We start from the raw sequence: 5,153 nt of genomic DNA on the forward strand, positions 1-5,153 counted from the left end.
TTTTTTATTCCATTTATGTTCACTACATTCTAATTATAACATCTATAAAAAGCAGAAAAAATAAGTCACAATTGCACAGTAGTTAATTTTGAAGATTCTATGACTGCATGAAACTTTTTGTGTATGTATATGTATATATATGTGACTGGCAGCATGAGATGGGAAAGGCAAATATTCCACATCTTGCTATGTAAAGCTTTAAAATAGTGGGAAATTTAAATAAATAAAATGGACATTTTCATATACCTGCTGTCAATGTCTAGGTTTTGTTTTTATCTCAAAATTGAATACCTGATGCTATATGCATATATATACGCACACATATGCGGTTATATATATATATATATATATATGTGGATATATATAGCCTACTGAATATTCTACTTGGCTGGTAGTATGTGTTGAACTTTTGATGTACTCTATGAAAGGTGGAAAAAATATGTAAAGTAGTTAAAGTGGTGTTGACTGATGAGTGAGTAGCTCTTAGTAAATGGAGATAGTGTTTTATTCTGCCAAGTGAAGTTATCCTTTGAGTGGGGCAGGCATTCTGAACCTTTTTTTTTCACTTGGTGTGTGGTCATCCTGAAATGCTTTAGAAATGTCTAGTTTTCTTCTTGTGAAGCAGATTTGTTTTTCTTTCCCTCTTTCTTTCTTTTTTTCCGTTTTGGTGGATACTTCATTTTCCTGGTAGGGAGCTGTTGTCTTGTGGATTTTAAGTTTTTAGAAGTAATATGTGTGTTTGAGCAGGAAAGAGATAGATCCTCAGATGTCAGACACTGGCAAAGCTATTTTGAATATGAGGCTTATTTGAAGATATTTGTCATGATATTTACGTATTTCATATAAATTAAAAGCCAAGAATAATTTATTATTTAAATTATTAAATAATATTTGGAGAATAATAATTTTGCTTTCAAAACCAGGATCTTTTAAAAATAATTTTCACAAATGCCCACCAGAAATTAACATAGTTCTCATTCCAGTTATAATTAAATTAAACCTCAAAGGAAGCTTTTCAGAATGTTAAATATATTAGGCTGCCCATAAAAAAATATACACAAATGCATCTGTATTATCTTTTTTCAGATGAAAATCCTATTTTAAAATGTAAAAAATGTAAAGTCTGGTCTAAACCCAAGGGTGGGACCTTAGCTACAGAGGGTCATTCCAGATTGCCACACCTGAATGACATTTTTGTTTGCCTGTTACGTCCAAGAGCGCTGTGTTACGAGTTGCTCACAGATGGACAAATTGGAAGGCTCTTTCCTCACATCCTAAATGGAGTTCATGTTGCAAGATATAATTCACCAATGGTTTCCTTTTCAAGAGCAGAAATTAAATCTGTCATCGCTGGAAAATGCACAGTTATGAACGTTCCATCCAAATTGAAAGAAACATAGCAAATGGGCTATAAGGTTGTCAAGAGTACTGGAGAGCCTCTTCTATGGGAAAAATGAGATTGTATGTTTATCTTAGTGATACAGAGGATGAGAGATTTAAAAACCTGTCCCTCAGTGCTCATGGAAGAGGGCATTTCAGGCTATTTCAATGAAAGGGGACTTGAGTACATGCCAGTTCTGATGATGATTCTGCTGTGATCAACAAGAAAATGCTAGTGGTCAGAGCTTTCAGATGACAGTCTTTGTAACCTAAAGATCACAACCCATGTCCAAGCCCTATTAGTTTCTTTATGGGCCTATGACAGTCCTGAAAAGGTATGTTCAACTTGCTTCTGTAATGTGTAAAAACATGGATTTGCTGTCCTAAAGTGCCCCTTTCCCATCCTCCATCCTTATAATAACTTGCAACATATGGAGATGTACTTTATTTATCTTTATTTTAAATAAAGATTTCAGAGTGTTCATGTCCTCTTTACTTTCTAAGACAGTTTTACATGGGAGTTTAGTAAACCTTCTAACATTAGAGGCTGATGGCCAGCTCAATGACCAAGCAGAACAAAGGTGGAAACCTCAGACAAGGTTAGGAGAGTTATTACCAAAAAATTGAATCTCTACATGAGTCTAAGAATAAGTGCAAACTGACTCTAAAAATTAGAAGACAACTCTCTGAATACCACTGCAAATGCCACTGGCAAGAGACACGTCTCTAAGCTGTCTTCAGACTCCAGAGTAAATAAATAAAATATTTCAGAGAGAAGAGGGTTGTATATGTTGGCTGTATTTCCTGACTTTGTGTGTAAAACTGAGCACGATTCGAACTTCCACTAGGTAAAGACACTGACACAAGAAACTCATTTAAACTGGTCAAATTCTAACAAACATTTTCTGTGAAATTTTGGTGAGGTGGAGTTGCCAGAAGTTTTTCCAGGAATTAACAACCTCCAAAGACTGCAAACACTTTTTCTTCTGAACATCTCTAGCCAGAATCTTTCTCCAAAACTCATAAAGCAAGAACTTGAGAAAACCTGCCTGAAAAGCAGTCTGCTTGTAGAAATATAGTAAGAACTTGCCAATCTTTGAAGCCAGAGAGAACCTAAATAAAGGCAATGAAGACTTTGCACTCATTCTGCTTCCAAGCACTATGGAAGAAAATGAACAAGTTTTAAACAATCCACTGGGGGACTTGACCTTTTCCTACACTCCCTCTTCTTCTTCTTCCAACCTCTTGATTTCTCTACAGGGAAGTCATATAAATGGCTGATCTTGGTTCATCTCTATTTAAACTTTGGGCCTCTCTCCCTCTCCTTTGGGCCTCTGTACCTACTCCCTTTCCCCACTCCTAGCCCTTGGTAATCAAAACTTAGCTTATACTCATTCCAACTCACCCCCCAAAGTCAAACAAATAAAACACCCACATTCAGTATGCGATCACATTACTTGGTGATGTTGGTTCTGGTGTTACCTTACACTTTCAGGTGGTCACTTATCTCTTTGTAGCACTTTGAAATGTTCTGTTGGCCGATTGACTCAGTGCTACAATTCTTGCTCATTTCCAGCAAGCCTAATGGATGAATGGCACTGAGCACGTGATCTTGGAAGATATGCAAGATCTGTGGCAAGAATCAGCTCTGTATAAATCTTAAGAGGCAAAGTTGGTCTGTATTTTGTTTTTGTTGTTGTGATTTTTTTGTTTTTGTTTTTGGGGTTATTTTTAACATGAGAAGGAATTAAACATTATTTTTAAACAAAAGAGATTTTAACTTTAGACACTGCCTGTGCATAGTCTCAATAAGGACAAAGGTTGTGAGAAATGGGATGACATTTTGTTGCATAATTTTAAATTGAATGAGATTTACATATATTTTTGTTAAAAACAATGCAAGGAGCATGCATTCTTGGAGGAGATTAATTTGTCAAAAGTTCAAATACTTGGCGAGCACAACTACGTTAGATGTCCAGTCAAATTTTTAAAGAGGCAGTTATCTAAGATAAGATGGTCATTTCTGCCTATGCAGTTGTTCATGTTCTCTTGACTTTGAGGAGCTTAAAATTTTACCCCCATCTCAGAACACCTGACCTTTGGCATGCTTTGATCATACTTTCAGAAGTCTTACTAAAGAATGGTTAATTCTGTGGTGCATGAAATTTGCACAATACTAAGTTCATTTTTTCTTAATGGAACACATTTTTACTATTTTGCAAGCCATTCGCAAGTTATTGCTTCATGGTTGGTTTTAAAATACAGTTAGGAAAATCAAAACAAGTCTTGATTACAAATTAATTATGCAGTGAAATAAATTAAAATACAAAATAAAATGAAGTAGCTTTCAAGTGAAATGTTTAATCAGTTTCAAGTGTTCTGAAGGGAAATGATAAATGATATAGCACCTTTTACAGAAAGTCTTAAATATGTTAAAAATTTTGTAGACTGTAGCTGCATAAATAGTTACAGTTAATTTAAAACAGCTTTCAAAGTACTACAGCAAGATAGGTTTTGGCGAAGCATACTTGAATAGAAAGAGGGTTCTATTTTTTCTCCCTTTTTTTCCTTCTTTGCCTGCCATCCCTATAGCTTGTATCTAGCTCTGGTTTTTCATCAAATCGTGTATGACAGAAGTCTTGACCTGTTGGAATGATATTCCTGAACCAGAGTTCTGTCCGTAGGCATCTTCAGATCATCTGGACTCCTGACCACTCAACTACAGTGCACTCAGGCACAGCCTTGCCCTCAGCTAGACCTATGACTTCATTGCACCTGACAGGAACCTTAGTCTATTTGTCCATGTGTTACTGAATTCTTTGTCCCAGTTAGAGGTTCTCTCGGATAAGGATGGCTTTGGTTTCTCATTGGTACTATTTCAAACATAATGTGATTTTGATCCCTTTGAACCATAGTTATAAAATTAATAATGGTAATAACAGGAGGAACATGAATAGAGGTGTATCTGATAGGTAATTACTGTGGGCAGACATGGGACCTTCCTTTATTTTCTGTTGAAGTTAATTTTAATATTTTTCATCCTCAAGTATTTTTTCTGCCATTATTCTAGGAACTATGTACTTTATCTCCAGTCAAGTATCAATGGTTCCAGGCTGCTCTGTGGAACAGACAATTCACAATCTAAGCAGCAGGAGGATCAACATTCAAGGACTGTCCTGAAGCACAAAGCTATAGGATCACTGCGTGTCAGAGTTACATCCCTGATGGTCTGAGTTCTGTGCCAAAATCCAGTTCAAGACTAAGAAACAAATAACAGTTCCAAAAGAAAACTGTTCATATCCTCAGGAAGCCTGGAATCCCTTTGGCCTACCATAAACACTTCTATTCTACCAGCAGATGACAAAGATTTTTCTTGTCTTTATCACGAACAGATAAACGTTAACTCCAGTCAAGATTTTTTCCCATATTCCTTCATTTCCATTTCATTTATTAAACTGTTCTCAAAAAGTTGTGCTACTTCGCAGTTTAAGACTACTTGATGCCAGCCACTGAAATGTGGATTATGTGTATGATAAACTTGAAAGAATTCTATGTTTTGACACCATCTTGTCTATATTGAATACCTAAGTAGTAAATACCTGCAGTAAAAACATCTCTAATTTCCTTTTATTCAGTGCATATTGCTGAAATATGCACTTTCTGTCATTTAGTCTTAAAGATGAAGTTCTTTCATTCAAGTCCCTTTGTGGTAAATCTTTACAAAACCTCCCAAAGTCTGTCAAAAGCAGGAACTCGAAATTGCAGTTACAATT

This window comes from Zonotrichia albicollis, chromosome 6 (assembly GCF_047830755.1).
Source record: "Zonotrichia albicollis isolate bZonAlb1 chromosome 6, bZonAlb1.hap1, whole genome shotgun sequence".
In the NCBI taxonomy this organism is placed as follows: Eukaryota; Metazoa; Chordata; class Aves; order Passeriformes; family Passerellidae; genus Zonotrichia; species Zonotrichia albicollis.